Source organism: Canis lupus, chromosome 3 (assembly GCF_011100685.1).
Source record: "Canis lupus familiaris isolate Mischka breed German Shepherd chromosome 3, alternate assembly UU_Cfam_GSD_1.0, whole genome shotgun sequence".
Taxonomy (NCBI): domain Eukaryota; kingdom Metazoa; phylum Chordata; class Mammalia; order Carnivora; family Canidae; genus Canis; species Canis lupus.
In genome coordinates, this window is record NC_049224.1 from 7,682,702 (window position 1) to 7,701,039 (window position 18,338).

Consider the following 18,338-nt stretch of genomic DNA (forward strand, 5'->3'; position numbering starts at 1 on the left):
CAAAAACTTGTGTCTGAGTTAACTAACAACTTTAATAAACCATTGATACTTTGAGAAAAGGCAATGTGTTTCTATTTCATGATGTATCTCCCATAAAATGTATAGATGTTTCCACCTCATTCCCTAGTTCTAATGCAGTTCTGGAAGAAAAATTTAAGATTTTATTCTATTTTGTTTCTTCTTCGTGGAAAAAGCTGTTCCTTGGGGAACTGGCGATTACACCTAAGAGTACTTTTGCCCCATTCAAATCTCCTGATGACTCAGTGTTTTATCTAATGCAACTTAAACATTTTGTCACTTTTTTTCATTTATCATTCTTATGAAGTAGAGATGATAATAGCTGCGGCTACATAGGATATTTCTCAGAAAGCACTAAAGCTAGGGTTCAGAAAAGCTCATCTAATTTTAATCACACATCAAGCATGAAGTCAACTATTCAGTTAATTAAGTGGCTAACAATGTGCTTCCTGGAGGAAAAAGATATTTGTTAAAATCACCTTCTTCATAATAAAATACAGGACCTAGTGAATGATAAGACTCCCTCCATTCCCGTGTTCCCTGAGGGGGTGGGGGAGAGACAGAGCAGGAGTCCAGGGAATATAAGTGAATAACATAATAAAGCTGAGTCCTTCCTGAGTCCCCAAGAATCAATGTAACAGGATCTTTCCATAACATTAAGCCTCCTTCAATGAGATCTCTCTTGGGCCTCAGTTTCTTTATCTGAGCAAGGACGCTGATTTCCCAATTGTCTTGTAGTTTTAAGTGTTGTGAGTTCTTCATAAGCTAAACTGGGCTAATGACAGAAATCAACTACTCTGCTGTGAGCTAATGTCTAGATGACATATGGAAATACAAACATATAAATGCTTAAATAAGGAACATGTAAGTTATTTAAACACAGGTATAGATCTATTAAAACCTAACAAACAAGCTTTTGATATATCACCTTCAAAATCTATCATTTGTGGTAAAATGACACAAAAATTGTGAAAAACCAAGTAGAATATCTCAATGAAACAAATTACTTTATTTTCTAGGTTTCTCTTCTTTAAAATGAAAGCAGGGCAGCCTGGGTGGCTCAGCGGTTTGGCGCCTGCCTTTGGCCCAGGGTGTGATGCTGGAGTCCTGGGATCGAGTCCCGCATCGGGCTCCCTGCATGGAGCCTGCTTCTCCCTCTGCCTAGGTTTCTGTCTTTCTCTCTGTGTGTCTCTCATGAATAAATAAATAAAAATCAGAAAGAAAAGAAAGAAAAGAAAAGAAAAGAAAAGAAAAGAAAAGAAAAGAAAAGAAAAGAAAAGAAAAGAAAGAAAAAGAAAGAAGACAAAACAAAATTATGATTTATGCAACAAATTATAACTTACAATAGAAATTTTAAATTATTTCCACAAATACCTAGAGAAGTTTAAGCTTTCTACAATTTGTTACCCTATTGAACTAGAGTATCTTAGCTTTATAAAACCTTTCTTGAAGTTTGCCACAAGATTTCAAAATAACCACTTTTTATCAATAGAAGAATAAATGATCCTGCTGTGACATTTTTCCTGCAAATTTTAACAGGATTCAAACTACCTAATCTTTCTAATTGTAAGTATTTAGTGGGAGTTTTCTTCCTTGTTGTAAAATAAGCAAAAAACAAGGAAAAAATAAGCTGGCTTTTCTCAAGTTATTGGTCCCACAATTAAGACAACATTTTTAATACGTTTATCTCATCATATTCAATTGATTGCAAAATAATTCTTGAAATAAAATTAATTAGTGATAAATGCAGGTCTCTATTTAAAGATTCCTTGCTAAGTATATTACTCATGTAGATTGAAAAGATACCTTCATTTCCAAGCTGACAATATAACAGAAGTCACAACCTTTACTAGCACTGCCACCTGCTGTTGATTCTAAATCATGTTCCAGTATAAATCAATAAAAAACCAAAATAGAATCATATGGGCAAATTGGTCTAAAAAACAAATATCAACACAGATTTTAGGGATAAAGTTTTTTCTGACAACAGATTAAGTTATATCTATATTGTAATGAGCCTCTTACTATGCAAAAGGAGCAAAATAGGTCATTGTAAAGGCCCTGAGCCTTTTCAGTTATTCTTATTTGCTTGGGGTATAGTTTTAAAAGAGCATTATTCATTTGACAAAAAAGAGAGGGTTGCACTATCCAGAAAAATGAAAGTAATAAAGTTCTTCCAGGAGGAATTACATGATTTCCTTATAATTGAGTAAACCATGTCTGATAAATAAAGGAAGACACAAGCATACATGTAGCGAAATACAAGCAAATGTGGCAAAACTAGTGAATCTACCTGAAAGATACATGGAAAAGCATTTTTTTTATCCTTTCAACTTTGTTTAAGTTTACAACGTCTCTAAATAAAATATTGGAGAAAAAATTATAATGAGCTGTTATTTTTAATCTGCTTTACCAATGCAGCGACTTTAGGGGAACAGTGCTACTATAATAGACAAATTTAATATGTATTGTTCAGCCTAAGAAAAATTGAAATACTTTTTTTTAAGAATATTGAGGCTTTCTTTTTTTCTGTTCTAGAAAAACATGATTTACAGCAGCCGTGAGTCTTATGGGAGATGGCTACTCATGTAGCTGGAGCAGTGACCTAACACTGCCTCTTGGGGAAGGCAGGAACAAAGTGTATAAAAGAACATGAGTATACCCAATACTTTTTCTTTTTACAATTTAACAGCTTCAAAACTGAACTGTTAGCTGCCTTGAAAGCTTTACCAGAGTGCTTCCTTCTCCCTGTTCATCAAACAGTAAAAAACCATAACTGAGAACTTAAGTCATATTCATGAGGATTCTATTCTTATTAAAAAGAAAGAAAATTCATTTTAAACCCATGTATTTTTTGCCAAACAATGTAACATTTGCATAAAAGACAGCTTTTGGGTTATCTGTACAACTCCTTTTCTGTGGATCTTCCCTCCCCACTCTGCTGTCATAGAAATCTAAATTCCCTGACTCTAGCCAGTCATAACCTACTGACCAGTGCCTCTCTCTTCTGGGAGTTTAGAATTGGGATTCCAAAAGGATAATTCTGTCTCTGATGTTTTTTGAAGTGGTGACAGGTAAAAAGAACTATGGGATTGTCACCGAGTGTAAAATGTATGGAAAAGCAGAGAGAAATGTCCATATGCACAGAGAAAATAAGGAAAGACATGTACAGAAATAAAGAAGAGAAGATGACACAGAGAGGAGTAATGTCTTAAAGCTTTCCAGTCCCACATGACCCCAGCAATACTTTCTGCTCATGGGCTCCGTGACATTCCCATGTATTCATATAATCCACTTCCCACTGCCCCGCCCCCAACTCCTTGTACTCACTCCAGTTTACAGTGGGATTTTGTTTCTGAAAGACAAAGCCTTGACTCCAGCAATTTGTTGACACAAGAAATGCAGGGAAATTGATACAACAGCCAAAACATTAGAACCCCACCCAACAATTACAAAATGAAAGATGAAGATATTGAAATACAATTTTAGATATAAGCACTTTCCACAGAAAACTGCAGTATTTATCTTAACAGTGCCCCTACCTAGGAATTACAGTGGTGATGGTGGCAGATTATATTATTTCTTCAAAACATCCATTCCTCCTCCTTTAAACTCCCTCTCTAGTAATTCCTCCTATAAAAGAAATATATTTCCCACCACCACAATCTCAGGCTTGGCTACATGACTTGCTCTGACCAATTCAAAGGAAGCTCAAGTGCCTGTGCCATTGCCAACCCGGAATGTGACTACCATCTTCTAGTTTCAGAGTCTGCTTTCCTTTCTCTCTGACCACATGAGAGAAAACATTGGTGAGCCCATGCTACAATAATGTGTGGATGTGTTACATACCAACCTGCAAGACGTGCGCAACATGAATAAGAAATAAACCTATACTGTTATAAGCCACTGAAATTTTGGAGTTGATCGGTACCATGGTATAACCGGGCAAAAGCAGACTGGCACAGGTCTCAGATACTCATTACAAATAAAGCCAATGGATAAGAAAGTAAATACTTCACCCTGAAGTTTATTTAAGTATTGCTAATAAGCTTATATTTTGAATAAGCTCTTTTAGTTTTCAAGCTATAATACTTCTGATGATTTAAGGATCTTTATAGATAATGCTTACCAAAGGACAGATTTACTACTTCCTCCGTGTTTCTAAGAATTGTCAATGGACTTATCAAAAAGACATACTTCTTCTTAAAATATACTTTAGAGACATTCTAATTTTAGCCTCTGTACTTTTCCAAAACCTGTGAGTACAAGAAGGTTTTTCAAAACAATGTATCAATTAAGAAAAAGTTCTTAATAAATTTTATATTTTCCTTCTATCTTCAGAAAGCCTGAAACCAAGGGTTCTGATTCTTCCAAATAGTACAAACTAAATTTATTATTAATACCATTCTTATTTCCTTGGTCATTTTATAATATCAATCAGTAGCCTTAAATCCTCTATAATCCAGATGTTAATTCTGCTTTTAAGTATCTCTTTCTGGAAACAATGTCATATTTAATACAGTTTTGATAACTGGAAATAGTTATCAAATAAATGTAAGATAAAATATGAGGCTAATTCTATACATTCCACTAGTAAGATTAGCTCTGTGACTTTAGGGAAGTCATTCAACCTCTAAGACTCAGTAGAGAAGCTCAGAAAAAAATGGGGATGCTAATCTACGCATACTACATATTACAGGAACCAAATAATGCTATAATCTCTTCCCTAATCTAAAAAACAAAGACCACATGGTCACAATCTAAGCAGAAGAGATGCACACAGGTTCCATAAACCTTACTACAAAAAACGAGATTGTTGAAGAATCAAATAATGTTACAAACTGCTTCTACTTCTCCACTCACCCTACTATTCACACCACAGTTTATCAACTGTATTAATAGAATTTTCACATGCAATTCACTTTTTTATTCTAGGTGGTCATTTGATCAACATTTCCATTTCAAGAACAAAAATATTTTAAAATCCTTAACAAAAGAGATTAAGAAATAATCCCGACATGTCTTTTTTTTTTAAGATTTTATTTATTTATTCATGGGAGACCCAGAGAGAGAGAGAGAGGCAGAGACACAGGGAGAGGGAGAAGCAAGCTCCCTGCAGGAAGCCCAATGTGGGACTCGAATCCGGGACTCCAGGATCAAGCCCTGGGCCAAAGGCAGGCGCTAAACCATTGAGCCACCCAGGGATCCTTATCCCGACATGTCTTAAATTGCATATGTTAATAAGATTTTACTTATATTTACTCATTTAATCTTTATAACAATTCTATGAGGAAGTTACCATTGATTAATCCAGTCTTCATATAAGAAAACAGATTTAGTAACTGTCCAAAATTCACAGCTCATAAGTAGCAGAGTCAGGTTTTGAAACCAGGCAGGCCAAAAATAATCACACCAACATAAGTGAAGCAAAAAGAATTTAGGGGAAAATGCAATGTAGTTGTGCCAATAATAAACCACTATTTCATTAGTACATATCAAGCCTGTCTTTTAAATAATCCCATTCACTTCAATTATTGAAATTTTATATTGATAGCAATCATGTAAATGCATCAACCAATATAAATGTTGTTTATCTTAATCCATTACTTCCTTTGCTACAGTTTCTTTCTTTGATGAATCAACTTCAAAAAGTCCATTTTAGTTTCACCAGTGGGGCTGAGAAATTTTCATGTCTGTGAGCTAGGTTGTGTTCTTGGTAATGAAAAAGTAAGGTTGAAAACGCTAAGATCCCTGGGTGGCTCAGCGGTTTAGCACCTACCTTTGGCCCAAGGCATGATCCTGGAGTCCCAGGATTGAGTCCCACATCGGGCTCCCTGCATGGGGCCTGCTTCTCCCTCTGCCTGTGTCTCTGCCTCTCTCTCTCTCTCTCTCTCTCTCTCTCTCTGTCTCTCGTGAATAAATAAATAAAATCTTAAAAAAAAATAATAAATAAAATGCTAAGATCATGCGCAAGTAAATGTATGGTAACTGTAGCAAAGTAACAAAGTACCAGCTATAGCATCTAGAACAGCACAATATTCCACAAGAGTACATTCCAAATTGTATATCTAACATGTATCAATCATATCTTTTAAAGAATGGGTACATAAAGATGGCAATGTAAAAAAAAAAAAGTCCCACAGAATGATGGACTTTTATATGCATGAAATGTGTAAATGTATAACAACTCTCTGCAAATAGTGAAAGAAACACATCTTCGATTGAAATTTAAATACTAATGACAAGTTTTTGTAACCTATTACTTTTCTAGAGAAGATATACCATTTAAACTGAGAAATTTCAACTCTGAAATTCCAACTGCGATTTGAGGAATCATTAGCCAGCTGAAAAAAAAAAATATTTTTCCAAGTTGGAATTATATTCAAAACCTTCAAGAAAGACTTGCAAGATTCAGTTTAATTTAAATAACTTAAATTTGACATATTCAAATAACTCAGAGCTTTTAAAATGTAAAGAAATGAAAAGGAAAATATCCAAGTCCCAATATGAGAAAGGTGACAAAAATCCATTACTTTCAGGAGAAAACAGTCAAACATTTCCAAGGAGACTATTTGACTCCCGAGAAAAACTAATTTGCCTAAAATGAGCCAGGATTTTATTACCAGCCCATTATGAAAAAGCAGATCTTATGCATTTTATTCCAATTTTTCAAATGAGAAAATTCAGAGATTAAACATAAAAGAAGGGTCCCTGTATTTTTACATCTAAATTTGCTCAAAGACAAGTTATCAACAGAATAGAAATTAGGTTATACCAATGTGTCACAGAATAATGATTACTATAGTGAGTCAAATGAATAAATACCAGTTTCTATAAATTCTCAAAACAACTTTCTTTAGTACTGTAAACTGCATAGAATTGAAACAACAATTGGGAAATTACTACATTTTAATTTTTGAGAAACTGGGTGAGGGATCTTTTTTCCCTCCCAGAATATATACATTGCTTTCCTAACAATATCAATAAGCCCAAGAGGGCATCTACACACATTTCCAAGTTCCAATAATAGTCAAGGTATTAAATAACTAATCCAGTATAATGCACTATTCCAAAGTAGAGTGTTTGGCCAATATACCTCTTCAGAGAGATACTATAATTGCTTCACTCCACTTTCAAAGAACGATCTATAATGAAAGTTGCTTTTTTAGGCTTAACCTAGAGCTGTACCCTGTGGGAAATGATGGGTCTTTGTAAAATGTGTTACAGTTTACTAATAAGGATGCAAAAGAAGCACAACTGATGAACCAGCAAATCTGCTCTGACTTATTTGGTCTTTGCTGCATGAATTTGAATATCATCAAAATACATTATCCTTATCCATAACCTGCTTCCTATGATTCACTCTATGCTCACACTCATTTCAAAAGGAACTTTAAGTACTTGAATATTTTACATACCTGTGCTGGTCCTACAGCATTACATAAAACAGTATTTTTTTTTTCTAAAGGATAAAAATGAAACTTTGAATAAAAAATAACCAAGTGAATATTTAGGACCTGGACAAAATCAGACAACACCTACATAGCAATATTTATATATATATATATTTTTTTTTGAGAGGATGGGGTAGGGGAAAAGAGGGGGAGAGAGAAAATCTTAAGCAGGCTCCCACTCAGCACAGAGCCCAAGGCAGGGCTCAATCTAACAACTCTTGATCAGGACCTGAGCCAAAACCAAGAGTCAAACACTTAACCAACTGAGCCACCCAGGTGCCCCAACAACATTTAAATTTGATAGTGATATGTAATCAGAATTTCTCACCTAAAAAAAATGTCAAGTTACCTTCCCTGGATATTTACCAATTGACCATCAGGGAACCACGGAGATGTGGATTAAGATTCTCTATCCACCAGTAACACGTTGTTTCATCTTGCATACATATTTGAATTCTTCCCTCTCTCCCTCTGGCTGCCTTCCTACCTTCATTCTTAATTTATTTGTGAATTCATTTAACTTCTATTGAGGGTATCACATGTGCTGGGCATTATGGTTGCCTCTAAGGATAAAAAGATGAACAAAATAGTTTTTCCCCAGAGGAGATCTAATCCTTTGAGTGAAAGAAAAAAAAGAAACCTATACTATAAAATGTTATAAGAAACATTCATTCAGAGTTCTCTTGAAACAGACTATGGGGTATATAACTCAGCCTCCCGGGGATGGTGCTACATGAACTGAGCTTTGAAAATCAAAGGCATTACTCTAGAAGAGGCTGTGTGGGTGGGGAGGTAGAGTGAGGTAGATATTTTTACCAGTAGAAATAGAATTGACATGTCACATCCTCTGTAATTACTTAGCTATGGGTCTAGGGTAGGTAGCTAATAAAGAAGTAATGGATTCTTCAAAGTTGGGTGCATACACTCAGGGTGCATAAGACATAACAGTACAGGAATAAAACATTAAAACTTCTCTTATGATTATGCTTACCACCTTTTTTTTTCAAAATTCTATTTTTGAACCTATTATGAATGAACATAATATTTTAATATTCTAAGCCTTGTACATGTATATGACTGGTAAAAGAAAATAAATACACACTGGGTATATGTCCTCCTAAAATTTTAATTAGCGGTATAGCAGTAAAAGAAAAAGAATGAACCTCATATCCTGTATCATTCTCAAAGTGATGCACAGTAACAGAGGATTTTAAGCAAATGAATAATGATCAGATTTTTTTTTAAGATTTTATTTATTTGAGAGATAGTGAGAGAGAGTGTGTGAGCTGAGGGAAGGGCACAGAGTAAGGGAGAAGAAGAGGGAGAGAATCTCAAGCAGACTGCACACTGAGCACTCCATTTCAAGACCCTGAGATCACAACTTGAGTGGAAACCAAGAGTTGGACACCCAACCAACTGAGCCACCCAGGTGGACTTTAAAAAGTCACTCTGATTGTATTCTAGAGGGTAAATTAAATCTTGTAAGATGAGCCCTGAAAGAAGTAAAATAGTTATGAAGCTACTGTAGTAATCCTAGTGAGAATACCTCAAACAATGATGGTGGCATAATAGGAACGCCAAGGAGGAAGCAGGGGTTGCTTGTAAGAAAAAAAAAAGAGTATAAAACTATAAATCAGTTAGACTTACACCATTTATTACATTTTGGGCCTTACACAATACCACAAAGATAATTCACATATCTTTTCAAAAATTGGCTTACAAATCAAGTTAAAATGTACCATTACCCTATTTGACATCATTAAAACTCAAAGATGAAATTATTTCATGACTAGGACCAATATTTTAAAAGCACTATAATCACTGTCCCAACCATATCATTCTAGTTTTTCTCATGGAAGTTCATTTAAATCTTAATCACAGAAGATGGGAGAGAGGGAAAGAAGGAGGGAGAAGGCAAAGGTGATGGTAAAAGATACTGGATGATAGAAAGCTAAGATGCTCAGATCAGAATCTAATTATCCAATGCCATCATAGTAGTGATAAAACAAAGACAGTATTTGCTTCCGTTTTCTTTCTCCATTTTACCAGAAAAGTTCAAGAGGCCAGGGCCTTTTAAATAAATCTGCGCCCAAATATATCACAGATCTCCTTTGCTAAGAACTGGAAACCAAACCAAAGAGAACAGATAATGAGATATAACTTAGGTAAGTGATGCTTTATCCATGGGAGTTTAGACAGGTGCATTTAACAAAATTAGATATGGTCTGCACAACAGATCTCTATTAAGTTTAAATTGTGGAAAAGGAAAAGATTTGATAATAGGATTTGATTAAGTTGCACCCTCCAGCAGTAGTATTCTCCACCAACATTTTAAGAATGCCTTGCCTATTTCTGAATGAATATGTAAATTACTGTTCAAATTTTACTTCAGATCACAGTGCTTGGCCCCACATAAAAAGTATCACACTGGTGGCCCTGTTGCCAGAAAAGCTCCATGTGATTTAAATCGGAAATGTTTTCACCATAGCAGATAACTTTTTTAACTAGGACAAAATGGAATATTATATGAGATATCCCTAGTGGCATTTTGTAATGCTTCCTTATCCTGGCGTTCTAAAGGGTAAAGCATTTTCTAAGTATTTCACATGGCCTTCAGTGGCACAGCTCCCCTCCTAAATTACTCTGGCTTTCCCACAGTTTTGCCAATCAGATTTATATTGAAACTAACTAAACAGCATAGTGACAAGAAATGGATTCTCAAGGATCTTTCGCAAGAACCTAAAATACATCAAGCATTTTAGGGGGGGCGCCTGGCTGGTTCAGGTGGTAGGAGCATACAACTCCTGATCTCAAGGTTGGGAGTCCGAGCCCCACAGTAAGCACAGAGATTACTTTAAAAGAAAAATAAATTTACAGAGTGTTTTAACATTGCTGTTAAAATTCATCACAGAATGTTAAACATGGGGTTTTTTTTAAAAAAATCTCACACGTGCATAGGTACTTTTGGAATAAAAAGAGGGAGAGAAGGAATATTCCTGTAATTTTTCAGAACTCTCAAAATTCACTGGATACAGACTGACAGCTCAGAGAAAAAAAACAAAATGCCATCCCACGGACTCAAAAAGTGTTTATTAATCATTCTAAATTTCATTCCTCTTCTTAATGTATTCTGAGAACATCGTGGCAATCAGCATTATATTATTGTTGTAATGATAGCTTAGGAGGCAACAAAGATCCTCTCCAGGATACTGAACTCATCCGAGTTAGAGACAGCTGACAGAGCACTGTCGGGGCACTTGGTTTAGAAATAACAGGTAAGGTGCCCTCTAGAATAGTCAAGTCATCTCAGTTTTTCATTCCAAAATTCCAGATTTACTTCTGCACTAACCCTATCCGGGGCTCAAAAACAAAACCTATTCGCCGCCAACAATAAATTAACTGATATGTGAGCACATAACATGTGGCTTTAAATATAGCACTAAATTACTCGTCCTCCATAGAGAGAGAATGGACTCTGATTCATAGAGCAGGTAACAAACCTGAGGCTCTCCATCACGGCTGAAGGAATTTACGTGCACTGCAGACATTCACTCTCCGTAGAAGGTCATCGCTTCCCAGCCTGGGAAATAATCCCTGCCAGCGGACTTGCAAAGTGCCTGAGGCATCGCTCCTGAGAGGCATAACTCCTCTTCTTTCAAGGCTAGAGGTCAGAGCCATGATCACAGCTCAGTCAAATTTAAAGGAAAATGTATCTAGGGTCAAAAATATCCTCAGGAAAAATAGAAGACTAAAACTAAAAGACTATACTGCGCTCCTCTGGGCTTTGGGATGGTGATAGAAGAACCTGTTGCAGAATATTAAATGCAGATTTTTTTTTCATCTGATGGCTTCAAAACAACTAAACTAAAACTGAATACAGAATCTGACGCGTGTCATGCTGCAATCAGTTTTGACGACATTTTTAAATGCTACAAATCCATTTAAATCCTCATCAGCCTAGACATTCCGAAAAAGAAAGAAAAAAAAATCAAGCTTAAGTGACTTCAACATGAAATGTGAGCATTGGCTCAATGATTAAATTACTGCATCAATTAACTGGAATACACAGAAAGAATGCTGCTCTTTCAAAGCAATGTTAATTCTGCCTCTGATGAGACAGGCTCCTCCTCACATCACGGTTGTTGCTTCATAAAACACAAACTCATACAGCAAAAGGGGAGAGATGATTTATAAATAAGAATAAAGTGCTGTTTGGGAATTCTTTATAAAATACATAAGCTAAATTGATGTTTATGTGAAAAATACAGTCATTTCCATATACTTCCAAGAGTGAAAAACTCTGAAAATTGTTTTTGAAAATCATAAGACAGATGAAATTACCATTAAACTCGACAAAAGTGGCTTGCTACCCATAAAAATCATAAATGAGTGTATTTAAAGATTAAATGCATTTCTGGATGTACGCATCGCAAAGGGGAAAGTATTTTATTTTGGTCATCTCTGCCAACTGCTATTACATGCTGTCATTTTCAGTAAGGGGAAATGTATTTGCAAAAGCAGAGTGAGCACAACAGGCCTTAAATCAGACAAGTTGGGGACTGCTGACAAAGCGCTGTCTGCACTCTGCCTACCAGGGCCCTTGGATATCAGAATTTTATGGCACGTTTTCCTGACATATCTGATACTTAGTAAACTCTACTATCTCCTTAGAATCTGGAGTACTAACCTACTTTTATTTCTAAATTTGCTCCTACTCTTTTAAGGGACTAGGTTCCATCCCGACAAGGAGAGTCCCTGAGGAAGTGATTTTGTCCTTTCATTTTCCTTGGCCTTTCAAATCTCAGTTCAGAGATTACCCCCATCACTGTGTTCTCACTGTTTTCTATATTGCTTAGAACAGACTATGTTATGGTGGGGTAGTGACTAAACCCTGAAATCTCTTTGGCTCATACCAAAAAGTTTTGTCACTCATACAGTTTGTTGGAGTCTGGCAGCTATCCATAGCAGCTCCCTCCGGAGGGTGAGTCCCGGCGCTATCTCCTTGTGACTTGGTTATCTTAACATGCCAGACCCATACTCTCATGATGAGGTAATAAAGACCTGGACTGTCTTATAACTACTTTGGGACATAAGAGCACCACTTCCATCCACAGTGTGTTGGCTAAAATTATTCACAAAGCCATGCCTAGCTGTAATAAAAGCTGGGCCATATCCTCTTCCTAGTAGATCTGGAAAGAGAGAAGAGTAGCACATGGGTAAGCACTTTAAGTCTCCACTGTACCTTTTCTAATCCTGTCCAGTAAGTGTCGATTGGGTACCCACGATGATGTGCTTTCCACTTTGTCTACACTCCATCATAGAACATGTCATCGTTTATTACCCATTTTATTTCATTAGTCAATAGCTCTTTGAAGGAAACAACCAGATGGTTATCTTCCTGACTAAACTCCATAAACGCAAAAATAAACATAACCATGTAAAGTCTGAGGCATACCTGCCTAATGTTATGAGAGAAGTTCTAATTACTAAGGTATGATAGCAACATCAAAATATACTTAATATGAAAACAACCATTTATTCAACATCAACAAATATTCACTGAAGGCTTCCTATATGCCACTCAAAATTCCAGGTCTGGAGAAAACAGAAGAAAATGAGATAAACGAGGACCCTCTCATGTAGTAGTTTACATTCTAGTGACGCTAGGAAATAAATAAATATAGAAACAAGAAATATAAAAAACAAGAATGGTAGAAATAAGAAAATATCAGTAGGAGAGCTACACTGAACTAGCTGATCAGAGAAACCCACTGGAAAGGTAACATTTGAGAGACACATGAAAGACAATAAGGAGTCAGTAATTAGAAAATCCATGGGAGGGGCATTTGGGTGGTGCAGTAGGTTAAGCATCCACTCTTGGTTTCCGCTCAGGGCATGATCCTGGGGTCCTGAGATAAAGCCCCACGTGGGGCTCCACTCTTAGCATGGAGACTGCTTAAGACTCTACTCTCTCTTCCTCCCTCCCCCTCTGCCCCTCTCCCCTGCACTTTGCTCTCTCTCAAACAAATAAATAAATCATTTAGAAGAAGAAGAAGAAGAAGAAGAAGAAGAAGGAGGAGGAGGAGGAGGAGGAGGAGGAGGAGGAGGAGGAGGAGGAGGAGGAGGAAGGAAGGAAGGAAGGAAGGAAGGAAGGAAAATCTAAGGGAAGCGTATTTTAAAAGGAGGGAAAAGCTTGTCCAAAGTCCAAAGCAAACTATGTAAACTAGAAACGTCCCTAACTACACATGATTATCTTATATCAAGAACCTTATGTAAAGTTAAAAATACTCTTACTTTAAAAAAAAAAAAAAAAGAAAAAAAAATACTCTTACTTTTAAAGAATTCAGCTCTAATTTATCAAGTTAAACCATGGTTCCCAGGATAACTCATCACTATCAACCATCAACTTTACTGAGTGCCTTACATGTGAAAGAAAAGCAACTATTATCATACTTGGTTTTTTTAAAAAAATCAGACTCTTTTCACTTAAAAAGAATACAATCTCTTAGAAATTAAGGCAAAAATACATAAAGTGTTAATACAAAAATTTTAAAGCAGTGTGTGAATAAGACCTGTCTCCAGAGAATATAAGGCTAATTACCAAATAAAATAATCTACATAAACTTGTATTTCTATATTATCTATAAAATCAAGTTTCTATCTGGTTGAGAGAAAAAAAATGACTGGATGGATTTTCACTAAATTTTCAGGATACAGCTGGCATATAACTGTCTTAAGAAATAGTCTAGGGACGCCTGGGTGGCTCAGCGGTTGAGCATCTGCCTTTGGCTTGGAGTGTGGTCCCAGAGTCCTGGGATCGAGTTCCACATTGGGCTCTCTCCATGGAGCCTGCTTCTCCCTCTGCCTGTGTCTCTGTCTCTATGTCTGTCTGTGTCTCTCTGTGTTTCTCATGAATAAATAAAATCTTAAGAAAAAATAGTCTATGTGTTACACACACCATTCTTTTGCAGAGCACACAAAAAAAGTAGAGACTAACTTTCCAGAGCAGCTAAAACTAAAAAGTATAACAAAAGATCCATGAAATATTAAAGGGCTGGTAATAGTGAAGGATAGGCCATTTTGTAAAAAAAAAACAATGCTATGGATAGACCGGGAGAAATCTGTGGTTTCAAATTTAAACTCCAAATTATTCAACTCAAAGGCAATCAATCCACAAATTCCATGCATTGCTTTGCAATGACATTAATTCTCATAGACACAACAGAATACAATGTGTCCCAGAATAAGAGGTAATAGGGATTTATTTACATAATGATAGTTAATGATTCTCCCAAACTATGGGGAGGAGGCTAACTACTATATAATAGAGGTTCTGAACTGAAAAGAGGAAAAAATGTTTGTCTCAGTTTAGGTTTGCCCAGAAGCAAGTCCTGAGACAAAGATTCACATGCAATGCTTAAAGAAGAGAAAACAACAGTGGAGGAAGAAGATAGTGAGCCTAGGAAAGAAAAGCAAGTTATTAACCAAGTATTCAAGGTGGATTTAAAAACCAAACCAAAACAAAACCAACCAACAAACAAAACAACAAAAAACTAATTCTACTGGGGATATCTGGCAACCAGACTATAGCAGTCTAGCCAAGGTGTGAAAGATACATTTATTTTATATATTTTATATGATTCATGTTAATCATTAGCTAGGGCTACTCCCAGGCAGTATTAATTACATAGCATTGCTGATCTACTGAGCAGGAAGGCAAAGTATACTCTGGTGACAAGAGCCCTCAGGCAAAGAAATACAGGTGCTGGCAATTGGGATAAGAGCCAGATACACTGAAGTAGCAAGAACAAGGGGATACTGGTGATAAACTAACAATTGTGTGGACAAAAATAATCTAGAAGACCCAATACAAGAGGGGCTTGAGCTGGACTTTGAGAAATGGGTTAGATTTGGTTAAGGGTAAGTATATAAGTTAGGAAAAGTGGCCTGAGAGGAAGTACTGACGTAAGAAATCATAAGTCAGTTATAAACGAGTTTGGATGGATCATGGAAACAGTTTAAATAAGAGATTCTTGGGAGGGACACCTGGGTGGCTCAGCGGTTGGGCGCCGGCCTTTAGCTCAGATCATGATCTTGGGATCCAGGATCGAGTCCCACATCAGGCTTCCTGTGAGCAGCCTGCTTCTCCCTCTGCCTGTGTCTCTGCCTCTCTCTCTCTCTCAGTCTGTGTCTCTCATGAATAAATAAATAAATCTTTAAAAAAAAAAAAAGAGAGAGATTCTTGGGAACACATGGCAAAAAAATATATGTTGGGTCCATATCAAGGAAGGTAGAAACGCTAGGTTATAGAGTTTTAACTTTTTCTCCTAGGTATTAAGGAGAAACCTTTAAGTTTCCAAGCAGATTAATAAAATGAAAACATTACTTTATGGCATTAATATCCATATTAATGACCATTCTTGTCCTTGGAATGTAAATTCCTATTGGATAGGATCTGTATCTGTTTAATTTCTCTTGGGGAGGATTACATGTAGAGAAATATTCAGTAACCTATTAGCAATAAGCACCCTAAGTACCTAAAGAACTGTGGTATCTAAATACCTTTTTTTTTTCCCTTTTTTTTCCTAAAAGGAATCAGTGTTCCTTAAAGAGAGGGCTGATTCCAGATCTGTGCAGAATATTTACAAGATGAGTTTTAAACATCTTTTTATGCCAGAAAGGAAGTAAGCTGTCACTCATTACAGAAGCCAGGTTAAAAAAAACCCAGGAGTCCACTTAGGGTTCCCACTGGCCAAAGAAACAATTTGCACATGAAAATAACAAATACTATAGAAATATGTTTTAGATGATATCTTCAATGACTTGATGTATATCAAAAATTTTAACATCCATAGGTTCATAAAAATATTTAAAAACCTGAAGGATACTAGGGAACTCATTTCTCTTAAAACTAGGAAATAAGAGAGAAAATTGCACATTCATCCAATTTTCCTGTATAAATTGTACTTAATGAGGTAAAGTTCTTTACTATAAAGAATAATTTCTGTTAATAAACGTAGCACGATCAAATTAGAACATGATCATTTTGCAACTTCTAAAGAAATAATGGACCTATGCAATAATCATTAATGGCTGCTAAAACTATTAGCTTGAAATGTTAATGAGAAAATTCATTTTATCATAAACTTTATCAGGTTAATATTTACACTGAATGAGCAATTGTAACATGACATAGAGAACCATACAGTGTAAGCCCCTTAATGTAAAATAATAGGAAGCAAATAATACCTATGAACTCTTTCTGCCCACTGAAAAAAAATTTTGTTTTACTCTAAATAACCTGGAGACTTAACTTCCAGTTTGTAAAAAATACATGCTAAAAGACATTGTAGGGAAACAATTTACAAAATTCAGAATATGGGAAACTCTACAGGGCAGATAATCGTAATTCTTAAATAAATCACAAGAAAAAATTGTAGGGGAACCTATAGATCAAAGACCATCAAATGCAATGGGGAGACTTTGTTTAGGTCCTATTTTAAGCAAATCAATTATAAAATATATCAAACAATATTTGAGACAATCATATTTGATATTGAATGAGTCTTCTATATTACAGAATTATTATTAAAATTTTAGTTGTGCTACTGATATCATGGTTATGTTCTTCTTAAGAGCCACTTTACATTTCAGATATATGTTCATAATTCCAAAAAGCTAAACCTTAAATATTTATCAATAAAACAATATGGTGCCTGGTATTTATGTCACAAGAATCCAAAGGACGGGGATAACTACACACTTTTAATTGTTTATTCTAGATGATTAATAAGGAAGCACTCCTTATATTAATCTAATACGTGTTTGAATATAAAGATTGGGTATTTCAAGTGAGTCTAGAAAAGCAGTAATGATGGGGTGCCCGGATGACTCCAAGAGCATGCAACTCTTGACCTTGGGGTAGCGAGTTCAAGACCCACACTGGGTGTAGAGATCACTAAAAAATAAACTTAAATAAAAAATAAAAGCAAAAAAACAGTAATGAAATGCTGACCAGCATACATAACTTCACCATGAGAAGAAAACGCTTCCGAGGTCTCCAATTCAGTCAGGAAGCAAGGGTCCACCTTCGCAGGTTCAACTCGCTGATGGCCAAGGTGACAGTTTAGGAAAGAAAAACAGCCCTGGCCTAGCCGACTACCAACACCTAGCTTTGCCATCTTGGAATCACCTAACTTCTTTAGGGTGTTGGAACTTGAGGGTACAGGAAGTGAAATAATAAGCAAAAAGCACACACACACAAAAATAAGCAAAAAGCACGGGGCAGCCTGGGGGGCTCAGCGGTTGTGCACCTGCCTTCAGCCCAGGGCGTGACCCCCGGGACCCGGGATAGAGACCCGCATGGGCTCCCTGCAGGCAGCCTGCGTCTCCCTCTGCCTGTGTCTCTGCCTCTCTGTGTGTGTCTCTATGAAGAAATAAGTAAAATATTTTAAAAAATTAAGCAACAGCACGAACAGTAATGGTGTTGTGGGCACTAAATGCTGACCTTCCCAAGAGATCTGGACGCATGACTGTAGCCCCAGGAGCTGTTGTGGGCACTTGCCATCCACTTTTTAAAGAACGATTAAACCAAGGAGGCCCATACAAGGTACCATTTTGCACACGACGAGTTTAGGTTCAGAGGCGCAGCCAACCCTGCGGGAAAGAGCGCGGGGCAGCAGACCACACCTGGGGGGAGGTGAGGGCCCTGAGTGTGAAACGCTGAGCAACTTACAACCGCTTCCACACACCTACAGTTCCCCGTCGTCTGCACCACCACGCCTCCCGCGCCTCGGCACGACCGACCGCCGAGATGCTGGAGCTCAGCGCCCGCACCTGCTTCCCCGGCCCCTCGCGCGTGCTTCC

The 18,338-nt window shown here is 36.6% G+C and overlaps 1 long non-coding RNA gene across 1 annotated transcript in view; it reads right to left on the reverse strand.

Annotated features, from left to right (window-relative positions):
- LOC111095108 overlaps positions 1-18,333 on the reverse strand; it is a 154,171-nt gene extending 135,838 nt beyond the window's left edge. The window contains exon 1 of the long non-coding RNA XR_005356591.1: positions 18,224-18,333. This is a non-coding gene — a long non-coding RNA (uncharacterized LOC111095108). The remainder of the gene's footprint in view (positions 1-18,223) is intronic.
- Positions 18,334-18,338: the final 5 nt, after the last annotated feature.